Source organism: Ranitomeya variabilis, chromosome 5 (genome assembly GCF_051348905.1).
Source record: "Ranitomeya variabilis isolate aRanVar5 chromosome 5, aRanVar5.hap1, whole genome shotgun sequence".
NCBI lineage: Eukaryota > Metazoa > Chordata > Amphibia > Anura > Dendrobatidae > Ranitomeya > Ranitomeya variabilis.
The window spans coordinates 647,730,259-647,752,491 of record NC_135236.1 but is presented as its reverse complement, the minus strand read 5'-3'; the positions used below and the strand labels follow the sequence as shown (position 1 = coordinate 647,752,491).

The window sequence follows — 22,233 nt, the reverse complement described above, 5'->3', positions numbered from 1 at the left end:
ATCACCTCCTGTATATACTGTACATACTGTAAAAATCCCAGAAACTGAGTTTATCAACTGTAGCTGAGTTATTAATCTGCTCAACTCATTGTGACGTCTGTGGTTTGGATGCTTACTATGTTATCTTAACTGAGCTTTTTTTAAAGAGCAAACAATGCTGATCCAACAACTTCAGCTCTGTAGATACAATATGAATAACGATCAATCTTCACTTTTTCACATGCATTATCATTCCATTCATTGTGCGGTGTATATCGTGGGTAAACCCTAAAACACGAGAACACCTGCCTGCAACTCTGTAACCATCCTAACTACTGTATATACAGTTGCAGTTTAGTATTCTCCATTCAGATATTTACCTAGTGATTCTAATGTATCCCTAAATAGTAAACAAAAAGTAGCAAAGGTTTCCAATGGAACCAATATGTGGATGCAGCAGATCACTTTATAATGCAGTTCCACTCTATCTGTCAAACTCATGCATCTACTATTCTGCTGCTACAATGCACAGCTGGATCTTTGCACATCACTCACATGAACACAGTATAACTTTTTGCAGTTTCTCATGCTGTCAGTCACCACCTCCCCCCTCTGTCCCATCACTGTGCTGCATCACCAGGCAGGATCTTACCTTCTCTGAAGGCTTCTTCTCAAGGCTCCCTATGTTCCTGCATCCACCTATCCACAAAGAAGAGTAGAGCAGCTCCTACAGACTCCCTCTCCCTGTGTCACTCAGCAGCCCAGGGCTCAGGAAGAAGGCAGGGAGAAGGAGCACCGAGGAGGAGAGAAGGGGGTGTGGAGAGGGGAGTTTATTACACAGAGCACCTATTGTCTGCAAAGCCCAGCATATGGTATATTTCATACATATTGAATGAATTAGCGCACTGGAGTTGTAGATAAGTGAGTAGACTGGGGTGTAGAAGTACAATATGGGTGATGAAGGGGGGAGATAAGTTCACACATCTACTAAACTAATCCCCAAGTCTTTCTAGAGTTATACAATAGAGTAGCTAATTTAGGAATATTTAGGATGATCCACCTTTGTAGTCATTCTAATACTCTAAGGCCAATAAATAGGGTTAATTGGAAATCGGTGTTAGAAATTGGTCCCCAAGAGTTTATTTAGGGCACCGTAAGCCCCCTTGTCAGTTAGTGAATATGTAATGTCTGTATAGGGTTGTATTCATTAGAATTGATTCACATCCTGCCTGTGCTTCAATGCCATCGTATGTACCTCCCCCAAAAAATATACAATAATTTGCCTATTGACTGTATCAGATGAATGTCAAGGCCCACAGCGTGTCCTTAGGCTTATGTTTCACCAGCTTCTGCAGATCCTGTGGATGGGTCATAATTTGTCAAATTTTGAATAACCACTTGAGTCAGTCACAGAATTCTGACCAGTCAAACCCATCTTCCAAATGATAAAATTGGTCTAGGTTAGCCAATTAGGCTTAAGGATATCAGTGCTGGGATAAAACAAGTTTTGGCTGCCTCATATGTTATGATCCTAACAACATAAAACCATACTATACCCTATAATGGCGATATTTTTCAGATGTTGTTTTTTAACAATTGCTTCCAATTGTGAAAAGTTAAAGATTATGTTGGTGCTATATAAAGATATTATTACACACATCTGGATATATATTCTGCAGGCCCATTTTGAACAGTCCTACCAGTTCAGTATACTGTATGGAAGACTATGGGGAATGCATTATACTATATGGAGGACTATGGGGAGTGCATTATACTATATGGAGGACTATAGGGAGTGCATTATACTATATGGAGGACTATGGGGAGTGCATTATACTGTATGAAGTACTATAGGGAGAACATTATACTATATGGAGGACTATGGGGAGTGCATTATACTGTATGATGGACTATGAGGAGTGCATTATACTATAGGGAGTGCATTATACTATATGGCGGACTAGGAAGTGCATTATACTATATTGCGAACTATGGGGAGTGCATTATACTGAATGGAGGACTATGGGAAGTGCAGTATACTATTTGGAGGACTATGGGGAGTTCATTATACTGTTTGGAGGACTATGGGGGATCCATTATACTGTATGAAGAACTATGGGGAGTGCATTATACTACATGGAGGATTATGAAGTGCATTATACTATATGGAGGACTATGGGGTGCATTATACTATATGGAAGGCAATGTGGGGCCCAGTATAATATATGGAGGCCTATATGAGGCCCATTACACTATATGGAAGGCTATATCCGGGTCATTATAATATTTGAAGGGCTATGTGGAAGCCTTTATACTTTATGGAGGGCTCTGTGGGGGTGATAATACTGTATGCAAGCAGTTATACAGTGTGAAGGTTGTTGTGGGGTCCTACCAAACACAGTGTGAATTTACTTTTGTAAATGAGTAGAATCACCCAAGATTTTTTCCATGTTACACATGTGTCAATATGCCCATAGATGTGCCAATATGCCCATAGATGTGCCCAAAACCTTTTTTTCAACTCTATTGAGAATGCTGCAAATCATATATGAACATGGCAGTCCTTGCAGTCCCTATTCTGTTAATGCAGTGCTGACAGTCAGTTGTCGTGTGCTGACAGGTGCTGTGATTCTGTCAGCATGGCACTGACATGATAGCTGCCGCCTTAGCAGATGAATCTGTTAACGGCTCTACACAGGGTAGTGTGAAATGAAATTCTTTGCTTCATTTTACAATTAGAAATACATGGAATTACTACTTATGCAATTGCCTAATATCATTAAAGTGGCTCCAGAGATTGTCTGAGTGCAATGGCAAAGGCACAATTAAGGATATCACAGGCTGTTATTATAAACTAAAACACTTTTACTTACAGAAGACTCTTGTAGTCCAAAAGAGAAAGTAATTGCACAGCGCTTCCACACCCAGTATATTGTGAGCAGCACCGACACTGCCAGTGTAATCACAGCTGTAGGGGAGGACTCTGCTCTCTGTTATTGCTATGGGTCAGAGGGCGGCACAAGCAGACTCCATAATAACAGATCTGACAGATGAAAAGACATGAGGGAAAAGGACATAATGCCTTTTCTGCCACACCGTGAGTTATGTAAGTGTGTAGTCATGTACCTGAGCTAACATTTATATTGCTCAGATTGCAAGCTCTTGGGAGCGGGGCCAGCACAGTTATGCCAGTATTGGATGGACGTATGTAACTGTGCTTTGTTTTTCACTCCAGGATCAATTAGTTTCTCAAGATCTCACAGTGGATGATTTGCTCCTAGTCTTTCCCAAAACAGATGCAACAGTGTCAGGAGGATCACCAAGGGGAATCTGTTGAGGTGGCGAAACATTGTTCTTTTTTTTTTTGGGGGGGGGGGGGGAACAGGGTGGTGTCTTGGTATTGTCCATTTAGGTTCAACTTTTTTATACAGATGTCTTGTTCTTTACATTTCCTCTTGGTTCTACATATCCTACATATCCCAAGATGACTGGTGTGATATATGCAGCTTTAAATCATAATAGGCATAATTAATTTTCTCCCAGCATCAAAGGGAATCTGTCACCTCATTTTGCCGCTATAAGCTGCGGTCACCGCCATTAGTGGCTTATTAGTGGCTTAGTGCCATTCTGTAATGCTGTAGATAAGCCCCCGATGTAACCTGAAAGATAAGAAAAACAAGTCAGATTATACTCACCCAGGGGCGGTCCGGTGCAGTCCGGGTCCGATGGGCGTCGCAGGTCCGGGTCCGGCGGCTCCCATCTTCATACGATGTCATCATCCTCCTTGCGGCTCCTGCACAGGAGTACTGATTTGCCCTGTTGAGAGCAGCGTAAGTGCAGCGCCCCAGGGTCCTTGTCGTTGCAGTAATGTCATTCCTCCACCAGGGGGAGTGATGTTACGTCTGAAGGCAATAAAAGAGATATTCTTACCAGGTATCACATACCACACAACACACTTCACACTCCAGCCCACCAGGAGGAGCTACGCTCCTATCTACTAGGGCACTCCTCAGAATTAGGTAAAACTGGTGGTCTGGATGGGAAGTTAGGCAGAAGTGAGCTGGGCTTCACCCAGTGAGCTGCTATCTGAGCTCCGCTCAGGTAGTGGGTCCCTGACAGGGGTGGGATCCTGTCAGAGGCCTAGACAGAAGGCCACGGAGCTACGCCTGCCTGACGTGCGGCAGCATCCTAAGAAAGAGACATTAGAAGAGAATTGTATTGTGGAGGGTGAGAAAAAAAGTCATAGCAAAAGGAGAGGAAACCAGAAGGAGTTCTGCCCTGCAAAAGGCTGCCTCCTTCTGAGGCGCAGGATCCGGTAGCCGGAACACCGAGGGAGTAATCGTCTCCAAGCTTTGCTCCAGAGACCGGCAGGACGGCTAATTCCATATTGGTTGCCCGACCCATACCCAGGAGACACGGTGGCAACTTGTGGGGGCTGGGGCATGATAGAGTCCCTGTAAAAAGCCTCAGGCCACTAGTCATATGGGTTTGTCCTATCCATTCCATCAGGGGGACAGAGAGAAAGACATAACATCTAGAACACCAACAGCAGTTGTGAGGACCTTACCGAGACGCTCAGCAGGGAGGTACTACAACATCTAGGCGCTAGAGGAAGGCTACTGATTTCCACCTGGATAAGGGGACTCTGGATTTGCCTTCAGACCGGCCGGACTCTGCCTACCCTGTGATCTGGTGCTCTGGACTGTGGATACTGAAGCCTTCAGTAAAGGTAAAGAGACTGCAACTGTGTGTCCTCGTTCTTCACTGTGCCTCACACTATCCACCATCTACACTCTGGGAAGCCCTGGGGATACACTTCACCTGTGGGAAGGTATACCATCTAGCTGCCATTACATCACCCCAGCGGACCCCTATGCAGCGTCGGTCACCCTGACCGAATACCACAGGTGGCATCACGAACATTATCCCTTTAAAGACCTTTCCCCCATTTACAATGGACATCCCTAGGGCCACGGACCGGGTCAGCCACCGTGACATCCCCACCGAGAACCGAAGGACCCGGTACCGAGTACCCCATAGCCCTACTGGGGGCGCTCCATAAAGTACTGCAGTGTGCAGGCGCCGGGCCTCTCTGACCTTTCCCTGCAGTACTTTACGCTGCCCTCAACAGGGCAGAGAATTACACCTGTGCAGGAGCCGCAAGGAAGCAAGGAGGATGACAACATCTTATTAATAGATGGGAGCCGCCGGACCTGCGACGCCTATCGGACCCGGACCGCACCGGAGCACCCCTGGGCGAGTATAATCTAACTTGTTTTTCTTACCTTTCAGGTTACATCGGGGGCTTATCTACAGCATTCCGGAATGCTGTAGATAAGCCCCTGATGGAGGTGGCTGCTAAGCCACTAATAAGCCACTAATGGCGGTGACTGCAGTGCAGCTTATAGCAGCAAAATGAGGTGACAGATTCCCTTTAATGTGAACCTGTCGCCATATTATAGATACGGCCATCACTTTTCAGGCCTGATATACAGCATTCTATAATGCTGAATATCTGCCCTCAAACTTGACCTGCAAGACATGAAAAAGCGCTTTTATTACACTCACTTGCGGGGCAGTCCGGTCCGAGGGGTGTCACTGGTCTTGGTCCGGCGCCTCACTCCTTCTTGCAATGCCATCCTCTTTCTTGCTTCGTGCAGATGACGCGTCCCTACTAGTGATGGGTGAACCTGTGGATTTTAAAAATTTTGGTTTGGGTACCAGAACACTCCCCAAACTCAAACCTTAACCTGGCTCTCATTTTGATGAATGGGGGACCCGACCATCCATTGTTTGCTACGCTGTCATCTGCATGACAGCACGGCACACATTGGCCGGCCGGTCAGATAGCTGCGGTTCCCACGCTGTCAGATGACAGAGTGAGTCAGCAGCTGTGACCGGAGATAAAAAATTTACCTCTTATCACAGGCTTCGGCTGATGGGACTACTACTCCCATCAGCCTACGACTGCTGCCACTAATAATAGCGAGAGCAGGCGTGGCTGTTGGGAGTATTTATCAGCTGGCATCTGCGCTATAAATATTATAAATAAATACATAAAAAAAAACCTGCTTGGGTTCCCCTCTATTTTTGATAACCAGCATGGAAAGACTGACAGTCACAGGCTGCAACTCTCAGCTATACCATGGCTGGTTACAGAGGTCCCAACGCCATTTTAAAAAATGATTTAAATAAATAATTAAAAATAACATTATGGGGTCCCCACCCCATTTTTTATAACAACCAAGCTAAAGCATGCAGCTGGCAGCAGGTATTCTCAGGCTGGTAATAGGCCATGGATATTGGCTGCCCCAGCCTAAAAATAGCAGCACGCAGCTGCCCCAGAAAAGGCCCATATATTAGATGCAACAATTCTGGCAGAGAAGTACGCCTGTGCAGGAGCGAGATTGCGGGGTTCCTGTGTGAATGGCTTAGGGACGTATCATCCATACAAAGCAAGAAGGAGAACAGCATCATAAGGAGAAGGTTGGCACCGGACCAAGACAAGCAACACCCTTCAGACAGGACCGCCCCACAGGACAGTATAATAAAATCTCTTTTTCTTGTCTTGCAGGTTGGGTTGGCGGCAGATAGATATACAGCATTATAGAATGCTGTAAATCTGGCCTGAAAGGTGGTGGCTGTATGTCATAACGGTCAAACCTGGTCACAGGTTCCCTTTAAGCTTACTCTGCTGGAGACGATTATACCATGCGTGTCTATGTGTGGCTGCCCAGTGGTTGTGATGAAAATTGCAGCTTGTCTGCGACTTTGTTAGCATGTGGCCAGAATGCACTTAACGTATATACTCGTGTATAAGCTGAGTTTTTCAGCACATTTTTTTGTGCTGAAAACGCCCCCTTGGCTTCATTTCTCTTATAGCAACGCACAGTAACAGCCGTCAACTTCCAGAAGACATCCTACTCACCCAGCAGCGTGCCCTCGCAGCATCTCGGTGGTCCCGGTACCTTCACAGTTCTCAGCATCTCGGTGATTCCGGCTTCCAGCAGCACTTCTGGCGCGATCACGTGGCACCGGTCATTAAGGTGAGGAATATGCACGCCTCTCCACTCCCATGGGCATGGAGCGCATATTGATTACCTTAATGAGCGGCGCCATGTGATCACTCAGCACAGGAAGAGCTGCAGGAAGCCGGAACCAGCGAGATGCTGTGAGGGCATGCTGGAGGGTGAGTAGGATTGGGGATAAGGAGCCATGCATACCAGGACGGGATGGAGGAGCCATGCATAGCAGGACAAGGACCAGGGAGCCATGCATACAATGACAGCGATCGGGGAGCCATGCATACCAGGACAGCGATAGTGGAGCCATGCATACCAGGACAGGGATGAGGGCAGGGCCGGACTGGCCATAGGGCACTTCTGGCAAATGCCAGAAGGGCCGGTGCCAGTGGTGGGCCGCTCAATCCGCCGCCCCCGCCGTCGCATTCAACTATACCGGCGTATAGACGCCGGTACAGTTGAATGCAATGATGGAGGAGAGAGCGTCTACAGACGCTCCTCTCCCATCATTCCCCGCTCTGCCTCTGACACTGCGGGTGCGCGATGACGTCATATCATCGCGCACCTGCTGTGTCCCGGGCAGACTGCAGCTGCTGAGACAGGAGCAGGAACCAGGAAGCAACGCTGGGCACGAGGAGAGGTGAGGAGAGTTTTTTTTTTTCTGGACTGTGGGGCCATTCTCGGAGGAGGTGAGGGGAGGAAGAGAAGAGATGTGGGCTGTATATAGCTCTCTGTGGGCTGTGCTCTGTGCTGTATACTACTGTGTGCTCTGTGCTATATATAGTTCTCTGTGGGCTGTGCTCTGTGCTGTATACTGCTGTGGGCTGTATATAGCTCTCTGTGGGCTGTGCTCTGTGCTGTATACTGCTGTGGGCTGTATATAGTTCTCTGTGGGCTGTGCTCTGTGCTGTATACTGCTGTGGGCTGTATATAGCTCTCTGTGGGCTGTGCTCTGTGCTGTATACTGCTGTGGGCTGTATATAGTTCTCTGTGGGCTGTGCTCTGTGCTGTATACTGCTGTGGGCTGTATATAGCTCTCTGTGGGCTGTGCTCTGTGCTGTATACTGCTGTGGGCTGTATATAGCTCTCTGTGGGCTGTGCTCTGTGCTGTATACTGCTGTGTGCTCTGTGCTATATATAGTTCTCTGTGGGCTGTGCTCTGTGCTGTATACTGCTGTGGGCTGTATATAGTTCTCTGTGGGCTGTGCTCTGTGCTGTATACTGCTGTGGGCTGTATATAGTTCTCTGTGGGTTGTGCTCTGTGCTGTATACTACTGTGGGCTGTATATAGTTCTCTGTGGGCTGTGGTCTGTGCTGTATACTGCTGTGAGCTGTATATAGCTCTCTGTGGGCTGTGCTCTGTGCTGTATACTACTGTGTGCTCTGTGCTATATATAGTTCTCTGTGGGCTGTGCTCTGTGCTGTATACTACTGTGGGCTGTATATAGTTCTCTGTGGGCTGTGCTCTGTGCTGTATACTGCTGTGGGCTGTATATAGTTCTCTGTGGGCTGTGCTCTGTGCTGTATACTACTGTGGGCTGTATATAGTTCTCTGTGGGCTGTGGGCTGTGCTGTATACTGCTGTGGGCTGTATATAGCTCTCTGTGGGCTGTGCTCTGTGCTGTATACTACTGTGTGCTCTGTGCTATATATAGTTCTCTGTGGGCTGTGCTCTGTGCTGTATACTACTGTGGGCTGTATATAGTTCTCTGTGGGCTGTGCTCTGTGCTGTATACTGCTGTGGGCTGTATATAGTTCTCTGTGGGCTGTGCTCTGTGCTGTATACTGCTGTGGGCTGTATATAGTTCTCTGTGGGCTGTGCTCTGTGCTGTATACTGCTGTGGGCTGTATATAGCTCTCTGTGGGCTGTGCTCTGTGCTGTATACTGCTGTGGGCTGTATATAGTTCTCTGTGGGCTGTGCTCTGTGCTGTATACTGCTGTGGGCTGTATATAGCTCTCTGTGGGCTGTGCTCTGTGCTGTATACTGCTGTGGGCTGTATATAGCTCTCTGTGGGCTGTGCTCTGTGCTGTATACTGCTGTGTGCTCTGTGCTATATATAGTTCTCTGTGGGCTGTGCTCTGTGCTGTATACTGCTGTGGGCTGTATATAGTTCTCTGTGGGCTGTGCTCTGTGCTGTATACTGCTGTGGGCTGTATATAGTTCTCTGTGGGCTGTGCTCTGTGCTGTATACTACTGTGGGCTGTATATAGTTCTCTGTGGGCTGTGGGCTGTGCTGTATACTGCTGTGGGCTGTATATAGCTCTCTGTGGGCTGTGCTCTGTGCTGTATACTACTGTGTGCTCTGTGCTATATATAGTTCTCTGTGGGCTGTGCTCTGTGCTGTATACTACTGTGGGCTGTATATAGTTCTCTGTGGGCTGTGCTCTGTGCTGTATACTGCTGTGGGCTGTATATAGCTCTCTGTGGGCTGTGCTCTGTGCTGTATACTACTGTGGGCTGTATATAGTTCTCTGTGGGCTGTGCTCTGTGCTGTATACTGCTGTGGGCTGTATATAGCTCTCTGTGGGCTGTGCTCTGTGCTGTATACTACTGTGGGCTGTATATAGTTCTCTGTGGGCTGTGCTCTGTGCTGTATACTACTGTGGGCTGTATATAGTTCTCTGTGGGCTGTGCTCTGTGCTGTATACTGCTGTGGGCTGTATATAGCTCTCTGTGGGCTGTGCTCTGTGCTGTATACTGCTGTGGGCTGTATATAGTTCTCTGTGGGCTGTGCTCTGTGCTGTATACTGCTGTGGGCTGTATATAGCTCTCTGTGGGCTGTGCTCTGTGCTGTATACTGCTGTGGGCTGTATATAGCTCTCTGTGGGCTGTGCTCTGTGCTGTATACTGCTGTGTGCTCTGTGCTATATATAGTTCTCTGTGGGCTGTGCTCTGTGCTGTATACTGCTGTGGGCTGTATATAGTTCTCTGTGGGCTGTGCTCTGTGCTGTATACTGCTGTGGGCTGTATATAGTTCTCTGTGGGCTGTGCTCTGTGCTGTATACTACTGTGGGCTGTATATAGTTCTCTGTGGGCTGTGGTCTGTGCTGTATACTGCTGTGGGCTGTATATAGCTCTCTGTGGGCTGTGCTCTGTGCTGTATACTACTGTGTGCTCTGTGCTATATATAGTTCTCTGTGGGCTGTGCTCTGTGCTGTATACTACTGTGGGCTGTATATAGTTCTCTGTGGGCTGTGCTCTGTGCTGTATACTGCTGTGGGCTGTATATAGCTCTCTGTGGGCTGTGCTCTGTGCTGTATACTACTGTGGGCTGTATATAGTTCTCTGTGGGCTGTGCTCTGTGCTGTATACTGCTGTGGGCTGTATATAGCTCTCTGTGGGCTGTGCTCTGTGCTGTATACTGCTGTGGGCTGTATATAGCTCTCTGTGGGCTGTGCTCTGTGCTGTATACTGCTGTGTGCTCTGTGCTATATATAGTTCTCTGTGGGCTGTGCTCTGTGCTGTATACTGCTGTGGGCTGTATATAGTTCTCTGTGGGCTGTGCTCTGTGCTGTATACTGCTGTGGGCTGTATATAGTTCTCTGTGGGCTGTGCTCTGTGCTGTATACTACTGTGGGCTGTATATAGTTCTCTGTGGGCTGTGCTCTGTGCTGTATACTGCTGTGGGCTGTATATAGCTCTCTGTGGGCTGTGCTCTGTGCTGTATACTACTGTGTGCTCTGTGCTATATATAGTTCTCTGTGGGCTGTGCTCTGTGCTGTATACTGCTGTGGGCTGTATATAGTTCTCTGTGGGCTGTGCTCTGTGCTGTATACTGCTGTGGGCTGTATATAGTTCTCTGTGGGCTGTGCTCTGTGCTGTATACTGCTGTGGGCTGTATATAGTTCTCTGTGGGCTGTGCTCTGTGCTGTATACTACTGTGGGCTGTATATAGTTCTCTGTGGGCTGTGCTCTGTGCTGTATACTGCTGTGGGCTGTATATAGTTCTCTGTGGGCTGTGCTCTGTGCTGTATACTGCTGTGGGCTGTATATAGCTCTCTGTGGGCTGTGCTCTGTGCTGTATACTGCTGTGTGCTCTGTGCTATATATAGTTCTCTGTGGGCTGTGCTCTGTGCTGTATACTGCTGTGGGCTGTATATAGTTCTCTGTGGGCTGTGCTCTGTGCTGTATACTGCTGTGGGCTGTATATAGTTCTCTGTGGGCTGTGCTCTGTGCTGTATACTACTGTGGGCTGTATATAGTTCTCTGTGGGCTGTGCTCTGTGCTGTATACTGCTGTGGGCTGTATATAGCTCTCTGTGGGCTGTGCTCTGTGCTGTATACTACTGTGTGCTCTGTGCTATATATAGTTCTCTGTGGGCTGTGCTCTGTGCTGTATACTGCTGTGGGCTGTATATAGTTCTCTGTGGGCTGTGCTCTGTGCTGTATACTGCTGTGGGCTGTATATAGTTCTCTGTGGGCTGTGCTCTGTGCTGTATACTACTGTGGGCTGTATATAGTTCTCTGTGGGCTGTGCTCTGTGCTGTATACTGCTGTGGGCTGTATATAGCTCTCTGTGGGCTGTGCTCTGTGCTGTATACTACTGTGGGCTGTATATAGTTCTCTGTGGGCTGTGCTCTGTGCTGTATACTGCTGTGGGCTGTATATAGCTCTCTGTGGGCTGTGCTCTGTGCTGTATACTACTGTGTGCTCTGTGCTATATATAGTTCTCTGTGGGCTGTGCTCTGTGCTGTATACTGCTGTGGGCTGTATATAGTTCTCTGTGGGCTGTGCTCTGTGCTGTATACTACTGTGGGCTGTATATAGTTCTCTGTGGGCTGTGCTCTGTGCTGTATACTGCTGTGGGCTGTATATAGTTCTCTGTGGGCTGTGCTCTGTGCTCTGTGCTGTATACTACTGTGGGCTGTATATAGTTCTCTGTGGGCTGTGCTCTGTGCTGTATACTGCTGTGGGCTGTATATAGCTCTCTGTGGGCTGTGCTCTGTGCTGTATACTACTGTGTGCTCTGTGCTATATATAGTTCTCTGTGGGCTGTGCTCTGTGCTGTATACTGCTGTGGGCTGTATATAGTTCTCTGTGGGCTGTGCTCTGTGCTGTATACTGCTGTGGGCTGTATATAGTTCTCTGTGGGCTGTGCTCTGTGATGTATACTACTGTGTGCTGTATATAGTTCTCTGTGGGCTGTGCTGTATATAGTACTCTGTGGGCTGTGCTGTGTATAGTACTCTGTGGGCTGTGCTGTATATAGTACTCTGTGGGCTGTGCTGTATATAGTACTCTGTGGGCTGTGCTGTATATAGTACTCTCTGGGCTGTGCTGTATATAGTACTCCCTGAGCTGTGCTGTATATAGTACTCTCTGGGCTGTGCTTTATATAGTACTCTGGGCTGTGCTGTATATAGTACTCTGGGCTGTGCTTTATATAGTTCTCTGTGGGCTGTGCTGTATATAGTTCTCTGTGGGCTGTGCTGTATATAGTTCTCTGTGGGCTGTGCTGTATATATTACTTTGTGGGCTGTGCTGTATATATTACTTTGTGGGCTGTGCTGTATATATTACTCTGTGGGCTGTGCTGTATACTACTGTGTGGACTGTGCTGTATACTTCTACGTGGGCTGTGCTGTATACTACTGTGTGGTCTGTGCTGTATACTACTGTGTGGTCTGTGCTGAATACTGCTGTGTGGGCTGTGTTATCTACTACGCGAGCTGTGCTATAGTATGCAGGCTGTGCTGTATACTATGCGGTTTGTGCTATATAATATGCGGGCTTTGCTATATACTATGGGGAGTATATTATATTCTATGGGGGAGGCCATGTTATGTACTATGTGGCTGTGTTATATACTATTGTGGGGGTATATTATATTCTATGGGGGAGGCTGCGTTATATACTATGGGGGGCTGCATTATATTCTATGGGGGGCTACATTATATATTATGGGGAGGTGGGCTGTATTATATTCTATGGGGGTTACATACTCTGGGGTGGCTGCATTATACTCTGTGGGGTGGCTGCATTATACTCTGGGGTGGCTGCATTATACTCTGGGGTGGCTGCATTATACTCTGGGGTGGCTGCATTATACTCTGGGGTGGCTGCATTATACTATATGTGGGCTGCATTATACTGTATCGAGGACTATGGGGAATACGTTATACTATATGAAGAACTATGGGGTGCATTATACTATGGGAAGTGAATTGTACTACATGGATGACTGTGGCGGTGCATTATACTATATGGAGCACTATGAGGATTGTATTATGCTATATGGAGGACTATGAGGATTGTATTATGCTATATGGAGGACTATGAGGAGTGTATTATACTATGTGGAGGACTGAGCAGTGTATTTTAATATATGGAGGACTATAGGGAGTGTATTATACTATATGGAGGACTATGGGGTGTATTTTACTAAACAAGTAAAATGCTGCATATTCGGATTGTTTTTGCTGGAACAAAAAGCCTTGTTGTCAGCAGCACATTGCCAGTGTAAACTGTAGATGTGCTGCTGAAAACATGATACTGTATGGTGATCTATTAGTGATCGTTCTGTCTCATCATTATTCCTCAGCTGGTGGAAAGAGGCCGGGAAACAAGCGTTGAACAACTTCAGTATTGTCGCTCAAACTCGTTTAGCAGCCTGAACTCAGCGCACGTAAATACAACAGAAAGGCTTCTGTGTGATGTGCAATATGTTAGCATTTGGGGACCCATTTTAAACTTTGCCTAGGGCCCCACTTTGCCTAAAACCGGCCCTGCCTACAAGTGTACAAAGATATTATACAGTCACCATGTGACAAGTGGGCCTGTGTAACTTCAAATGCCAGGGCTGAATTTTAGTCCCAGTCCGGCCCTGGATGAGGGGACAATGCATACCCGGCTTATACTCGAGTCAATAAGCTTACTCAGTTTTCTGTGGCAAAATTAGGTGCCTCGGCTTATACTCGAGTATATACGGTAATTGGTATAGAGAGAAATCTAATTACTTAAAGAGTTTGTAAAGCCATGGCTGTAATGGTGCTGTAATATAAAATTAAATTGATTCCTTGGTGAAGAAATGTTGTTCTTTCTCAACCACTGTCATAGAGAAAAATTAAAATCCATAAGACATCTCTGGAGAGGGGACTTATCACCCTCACATTGAACATATGGGATTAATTATAACGGGGAATGTGAGTAAGAACTAACACTTCATCTTCCATTGAAGTAAGACTTCACATTGAACATATGGGATTAATTATAGCTGAGGAAGAGAGAAACTAATTATAACTGAAGTGGGAAGGAGCTCTGACTTCAAACTCCATTGAAGTAGGGGCCTCGTGCAGTGAACAGGTAATGACAACAGGAAATTTGTTCTTGGAAAAAGACACCATGACAAAGATTCGATTACGCAGTGGCGGAGAAATACAGTTCCCAGAAATAGAGCTTCCTCTGATCCAAGCACGATTCTGAGACGTTTTGGAGCCAGTAGTTAGTGATGAATATTGGGGTCTGCATCAATTCTATTTTTATGGGAGATATATTTTTGGTTTTGTAGCGAAGGGACAAACTACAACGCATTCACTCACATCAACAAAAGGCCGGCAGAACCCATCCAACTTGATATTAGACTGATGGATGGTGCTGTCCATGCCATGTTTCTTCTCTATAGGCAGGTAAAATTGTGAAAAGAAACATGACAACAATATCTATCACCTGAGACCTACTGTAAGTTGGAGATCTAATAAAATTTTAAAAGCCCTAGCACATCCCACAACCAGCTGACACATGAGCTCAGCAAGGGAAATTATGTGGACATAACCTTGATCTAATAAAAAGCAGAATTTGGGCTTTTATATTATGTAAATCCTGGAAGGTACAGCAAGCTGCGGGTTCTGTTCGTTTTCCTAAGAAGCACCTCCCTCCACTAATCTCTGCGCCATTTCCAGTGCATCAGGTTTAATAATTTTCTTTTGCTATGTCTTATCTTATGTAATTGTATATATCATATTATTTTGTTGCCATTATATAACATTTTGTATATTTTTGAATAAACACTGCCTACCTTTCTGGATTAAATGTAATTTAGTAGCTCTGTTCCTCTTGCTCTGTGAACCACACACTTGAAGCCATTCGCTACCTGTAATGGGTGTCCAATCGTCCTGTATAAATGATTGGTGGTGGCAGCTAGTAGTTCATTTTGTTATTGTGGAGTTAGCAGTGACTGTTCCCAGAATGCCTTAAAATATTCTCCGTCTCTCATTATTCTGCCATTTGGCAAATATTAATAATTATGGCAATCCTAATTGACCTAACATGGGAAAGGTTTATTCTGATTTCATGTCAGATATTGAGAAAAACATGCATGTGTGTCTTTTTTTATAGTGTATGTAAACTTCTGGTTTCAACTGTGCAGGCTCTTTCATCTCAAATAGTATATAATTGATGTTATGAGAATATATCCTTGAGCCTCCCCCTTATTTATACATTTAATGCAAACGTTTGTTGTGAACTTTCTTATATTGCTTATTTGTTCAAAAACAATTTTTAGATCTTTTTGGTCACCCTTAGCAAAGGAGGAATGTCCAGCCAAAAAGCAGCAACTTTTCTATAAAGCACGCCAGAAAACCTGTGTAAATTGTAAATGAAACCTACACCAGCTCATTCATTAAAAGGGTTGTCCAATGCTTGAATTTTCCTTTGGTCTAAGGGGTAAGGTTTCTCCTTGTGGAGAGTGACATACCAGCTCTGGCTTGTCAAGTTAAGGAGAATACTTACCCCTTAGACCCCAGTCCAGAGCCTCTCACCTAGGCAAATCAGTTCTCATGCTTCGCACTGACGAGGGCCAACAGCCTGAAACACCGTGTCTGCAAATTGATATACTAATTTGGCTTTTATCCTAAGTCATATTGCAGGACTCATTAAAGGGTTGATTATGACTTGTAGGATCGCTACTTCCAAAAGATGGCGCTATACAGTTCAAGTCCTCTTTTTCTCTGAAGAGGCAATTTGCATATAGAATTTTCCTTTGAGATCCATCTCTGAAGTTGTCATACTGCAAACAGAGCAGTGGGTGGAGGCTTCTGCTGAAGCCAGTTGTTTTACTGACCCATGTAGGACAATGAGGAGGAAGAGAAAGGAGGACATTGCTGATCTCCTGAGACACCCATAGAAAGTTTCTTCTATATTTCTCAGGTTTAATTATGACAAAATAGAATCAAAGTCAAGGAGATTAATGGAGGAATTGCTGGGATATTTTATTAAGCTTTGTGTGATTTTCTGTGTTTCCTTCTCCTTTAATAACATTGCTATACACTTGCAACCTTAGTCACCAGTCTCGGGTACCAAGTCATAAGTAGCCAGGAAGGCTTAAGCCCATCCCTGAGTGTTTTTGTTCTGAGCTTGTCCTGTCCTGTCCTACATGTGCCTACTGTGCCGAGATCATAGGTAGGATTAAATTATCCCATTAGGAAAAGATTAGGGAAGTTTCCATCTAAACTGATTTTGCTTTTTTTTAATGGTCTTCTGCTCAATCTTGAGTCATGGCGACTTGATGGATGAATGCTCTGTAGGAAGATCGATCTTTTGTAAGCCTAGATAGGTCCACCAGGGTCTTCTCCACTGTTATCATGTTAGTCTCAAGCCATCAGGTTGCTGGTCTTCCTCTTCGCCATCAGGTTGCTGGTCTTCCTCTTCGCCATTGGGTTGCTGGTCTTCCTCTTTGCCATTGGGTTGCTGGTCTTCCTCTTCGCTATGCCTTGTTCCTTCTATTCTTCCGACCATGGTGTTCTTCTCCAGTAATTGCTTTCTTTGTATGATGTGTCCAAAGTAGGCAAGTCGTAACTTGGTGATCCTTGCTTCAAGTGATTTAGATGGACTATAATTTAGGAGCCTCCACCATATTCCTAAATCCAAGATTTCGGAGTGATGACATGCCCACTTCCTTCTCGATACTCAGCCTCCGACAGATTCTGCACGTTGCCTGCTCTTAACAACTATGCAGAGTGTTCACTTTTGGATATCATGAATTTGGATTTTTCCATTCTGTTAATAAAGTGAAATGTTTATTTCACTGAAACTGACATTGTTATGCTGCAGTGTTGTTAACGGGCTTCTGTCAATAAATTAGCTTTGTCACACAGTTAATTCATGGTAAACTTTCAATGAAGTGGAAAGCAGTTAACACTTTTCTTACAAATATTAACAGCTTCACAGTTAGTTGAATGAGACTACGAAAAGTATGGAAAAAACGTAAATCTATGTAACAAACTAGAGTTTGTTCCCCACATCTTTGTGAAGAAGGAATGTGCCGTGAGGCTAGTTTATTTTTATAAAGAGTTGCCGCACCTGGAATCGGGTCTGGAATGATGGGAAGTGGAGACGAGGCATCCCGGGAGCAGTGGTGCAGTAAGGTTTGAGGGAGCCTAGCCAAATCTCAACACAGTAGGGTTGTTATTCATGTAAGTATAGTTGCTGGAGAATTGTGAATTCAGTTGGTGTTAGATCACCACTTGGCTGGCACAAGTATTACAGATTTTTCTGCTTTTCCGTGGCTTGACTAGATCAGCTAAAACACTAGGACACATTCTGAAACTCATCTGACAATGAGCCATGTTCATCTCTGGATCAGAGATTGATGTGCTTGTGAGTGAGCTGAGGGTTGGCGTATCATTATCAAAAAATGCAAACAGACACAGGAATCTGATGGGTCACAGCTCTTTTTCTTTGTCACACACAGAGAGGTACTACTCTTGATAGTTACAGCTCAAATAGAGGTGCAACGTTTAGCACTTACACTCCCATGGAGGCACTGATGTCTTTGGACTCGGAGCACACAACTGGCTCACAAGCATGATAATATACAGTTATCACCACCTTGGTGGCAAATAGGTGTTGTAATAGCCACCTCACAGTCCTTCATATATGTTGCCGTCTATCACCTGTAAGCCATCCTTGAATAAGTCTGTGCCACACCTTTCCTGGGTATCATAGGTTTAGCTCCCTTCTTCTGGGTCCGCTGCCATCTGTTGTGCTCCATGTCAAGTTTTGCAAGCTGCCTGGCATGGATCAATGGTATAATCTCATCATCTCCCTAGACCTATTTAAAGTCCATTGGCACACCTGTGTCTTGGGATGGAGTCTCTAGACCTCTATGTTTAGTGTGCTTCACCTTCTGTGCATGCTGTGCTTTACTTGCCTCCATCTCTGCTGGATTCCACTTCATCCATCCTGCTGATCCTGAGATTATTGGTGAGCCTTTACATTCCTCGCTGGCTGCCCTTGTGCCTTTTAGCTTGCTACATCAACGCCCAGGTTCTGTGTGCCCATCCGGACCTGGGGTTTAGAGTATCCACCTCACCTGGTGAGCCTGACAAAACCCCCTGATTCAGTTTTACTTTAGTCTGAGGGTGTCTCTCTCTCCAACAAGTAGATTGCAACTCCTAAACACTCAATGCCAGGGATGTCAAACTCAAATACACAAAGGGCCAAAATTAACAGCTTGCACAAGGTCTCTGGCCAATCTTAATATTTTTTATAAAAAAGTCTACAATTGAAGAATTATTTTCCTTATTATCAAATATAACGATGAACTTTTAATTTGGAAACAAACATAAAGGGGTTGTCCCACGAACAAAGCACATATTAATTATTCGATCTTAGAATAAAATACTGGCATAATAAAATATGTTATGTAAGAACAGTGTGAAAATTATGGCTGATTTAATGGCAGCTTACAATCCTCCTTCTGCATGTGTAGATCTAACAGGACACATGGCTCATCATGTGGTCCAGCTCTAACAGCTAGTATCCAGATGACAACCTGTGAAGTCCTCACTGTGTGACTGCTTCATTCAAGCTTCCTCCAGTCAGATAGGATTTCATAAAAGAGTTTTAAGGAGAATATGAAGTTATCGTATGCTCTAGCCACACACAAGTTACATTTTAAAGATTTCTGGAATGGACTGAATACCTTCCATGGTCTCGATCCATTCTAGCACCCCAGGGTGGGGAGTTACGCAAAATGGCTAGTAGGAGACAGGTAGTGAAGCCATGTTTGGTCTCCAAGCGTTATTGGGTCTGATGGTGCCAGAACCGCCACCCTATGAACTTTGGAATGTTGGGAAGTTATGATCATAGATTTTGGGAGATTTAGCTACAAACCCCCAGGGGAGGGGGATAAGGACCTTCCCGGTGCGGAAAAGGGTGTGACCAACCAAGGGAAAAAGGCTCGTGTAAGGCCATGTTTTCTCTCTCTCTTTGCTATGCTTGCTATTCACTTCTAAAGGGGAGCCATGTCGAGTAATGTGCTGGAAGGAACTGGAACCACTGGCAGCCCCATGCACCATGAGGCCCAGCACACATGGTTGAACATCAAAGTGACATGATTCATCTGCTTATATCTTTTGTACTTCACCTGTATTTGCATATCTGACCATTGCATATGTATAACCATTGTGTATATAGTGTGTTGTCTAATGTTCCCTTAAGTTGATTAAACATACAATTTAATCTTGGGCTGCTTTTTTATCCCTATCCCCAAATCAAAATGTCCATGTTACCCAGGCTGGTTTCTGGCCCGATAAAATCCCGTTAACAGACCAGGCTTAAATCTAAGGAGAAACTGGTGGCATTTCTACTGGGCTGGCAGGGCTCTGTTTCACTGGTGCTAATGAAAGGGTCCTCTTAGCCTGTCAGGGTTGTGAGCAAGTGTGGTGTCATTTCAACGGCTGCGTTGGCCACATACTTATACTCCCTGTGCATCCCTGGACCCGTGTGGACAAGGGTTGTCTGTGTGAAACTGTGCCAAGCTGACCTTATGTGTCCTTGGGGGGTGCAGAACATCACGTTGGTGTAGGTGGGGAGACCATATCATGTGCCTGAGGTCAGACAGGTGCAGTTCTTCACGAGCAGTAAAAAAAATTTGGCCCAATAACAAGGATAAAAAACCTTGAATAATACAGATAATGTATGATGCAAAAAAGTGCCCCCAAGCACAGTATGATACTCCAACAGTTCCATCCACATATGCTGTATGATGACCCTACTGTATCCCCCTCCCTCAATCCCCCTGACAAAGAATGGTGACCCCATCACAGTATGATTCTCCAACTGTAATCGCCACACAGCCCTCCATACAGTATAATTGTCACAAAAAGTGCTCCATAAAGTATAATGGGCCCCACATAATCCTCTGTACAGTATAACAGGGCCCTGCAATTCTTTACATACAGTATAAGGGGGCCCTGTATTGCCTTCCATATAGTACAACTGGGCCCTGCATTGCGTTCCATACAGTGTAACGGGGTCCTGCATTTCCTGTTATACAGCTAATGGCCCCACCTAGTGCTCCGTACAGTATAATGGTCCAACCTAGTGCTCCATACAGTATAATGGCTCCACCTAGTGCTCCGTACAGTACAATGGTCCCACCTAGTGCTCCATAAAGTATAATGGCCCCACCTAGTGCTCCGTACAGTATAATGGTCCCACCTAGTGCTCCATACAGTATAATGGCCCCACCTAGTGCTCCGTACAGTATAATGGTCCCACCTAGTGCCCCCTACAGTATAATGGCCCCACATAGTGCTCCATAGAGTATAATGGGTACCACATAGTGCTCCATACATTATATTGGCCCCACCTTGTGCTCCATGCCGTATAATGTTCCCACCTAATGCTCCATACAGTTTAATAGGCTCACATTAAAATAAATAAATACTTACCTCTGCCAGTTCCAACGCTGCTCCTGTCTCTTTCTTGTGTCTTTCAATCCTCTGCAGTGTCTGCACATCTTGGCACAGAGCTGAGGTGGGATGGGTGTGAGCTGTCTGATTTATGACGAGCTGTGGCGTTCCCTGCTCCAGAAATCTAATTTCAGTACCTGACTGGACTGAGATTTCTGGTGTCACACCTGGAGTTGCTTGCTACTCTTTAGATTCTCCAATTTCACAAAGTGGTGGGCACCTCTTCATGAATCAGGAGCATCTGACTCCAGCAAGCCCCTTCATCAAGACTGGCATGAACATCTGGATGAATCTAGCCCACCAGTTTAGTAGTGATAATGGAACATGACATACTCATTGAGATTTTCAGATGGACTATAGATGCCATATTACAGCTCTTTACCACTTCAAGCTTTTTCAGAGTTGTATATGGTCATGTACATGCAGGAGCGGATATATCTCTGCAACCTCTGCAGCCCACAGGGGCCCAGGAGATAAGGGGACCTCCAAAGCTGGTGGAGTTGGGCATTATAATTAACTTTTGGCCCATATACTGTTCCTGCACAGGGTCCCTCTTCTGTTTGTGTCCGTACTGTGTTCTTGTAATCTAAATGGCATACCCCATCACTATACAGATTCTTTTTGTATATATAAAGGGGGTTTCTGAATTTTTCCAAAATAGTAGGAAATTAGTGAAAGTAAAAAAAATCCTTACTTATTCCTCATTTTTCCTGCCAATACAGCGCCACATTGGTGGTCCGCAGCCGATCCTGTAGTGATGATGTCCCGTTAATCATTCAGGTGACTGATGCAGCGAATCAAAGGTCTCGGAAGTCAAAAGGCAAACATGGAAATGTCAGCACCAAGGCCAGTGATTGGCTGAAATCATGTAAATGATGGACTGTACATCATGACTGCGAGAACACCAAGGCTCGCCGGAGTGTAGGGTGAAGGGGGTATTCAAAGAGTATTACTTGTTATCAAATTCCTTACTTTTTCATACCCTTTTAACCAACATAGTCCTCGTATGTTTGCTACTGTTTGATACATTAATTAACATCATGGTATTTCCAGGTCTTTAATTTTGTAATTTCAGAATATTTTGGCAATGTAAAGCAAAAAACCAGATCACAGCGCTGTAACTTCTTTATAGTAACAAATGAAAGAACACAAATCTAAAAACCCCAAACAACATGCAAACATAGATCCTAAACCATAAATGAGGCCGTGCTATTCCCCTGGCTAATTAGACCTATAAACAGAAGTCTCTTCCAACTCTTAATCAAAACATTAAGTTACATTTTTTTTAAGACTCCGTCGAGCCCATCAAAATTTATTCCTTTTCCACTGGAAGCCGATGTGGTCCTGGTCTGCCGGAGAGTTAAATAAATACAGCTTTGGATACGGAAGTGGCTGGAAAAGTATGGGGGTGTAATGTTATATCCCTGCTATGTAAAAATAACTCAATTTAAAGATTTAAGATGGAAACTCTGTTAACCTCCCACATGTTAGAAAGGGACAATCACTTGTTAGATGAGTTACATGTGACCCGTTGTCT

General features: G+C 45.2%; 1 protein-coding gene across 4 annotated transcripts in view; it reads right to left on the bottom strand.

Annotated features, from left to right (window-relative positions):
* The window catches only part of SYNPO (synaptopodin), a 126,647-nt gene extending 123,552 nt beyond the window's left edge, over positions 1 to 3,095 (bottom strand). For 2 of the 4 annotated variants that reach the window (XM_077266340.1, XM_077266343.1), the window contains exon 1: positions 632 to 736. The gene's annotated coding sequence lies outside the window, so the exon portion shown is untranslated. Of the gene's footprint in view, positions 1 to 631; positions 737 to 2,852 lie in introns of those variants that run through there. The other 2 variants (XM_077266341.1, XM_077266342.1) reach the window with 2 other exon arrangements.
* Positions 3,096 to 22,233: the final 19,138 nt, after the last annotated feature.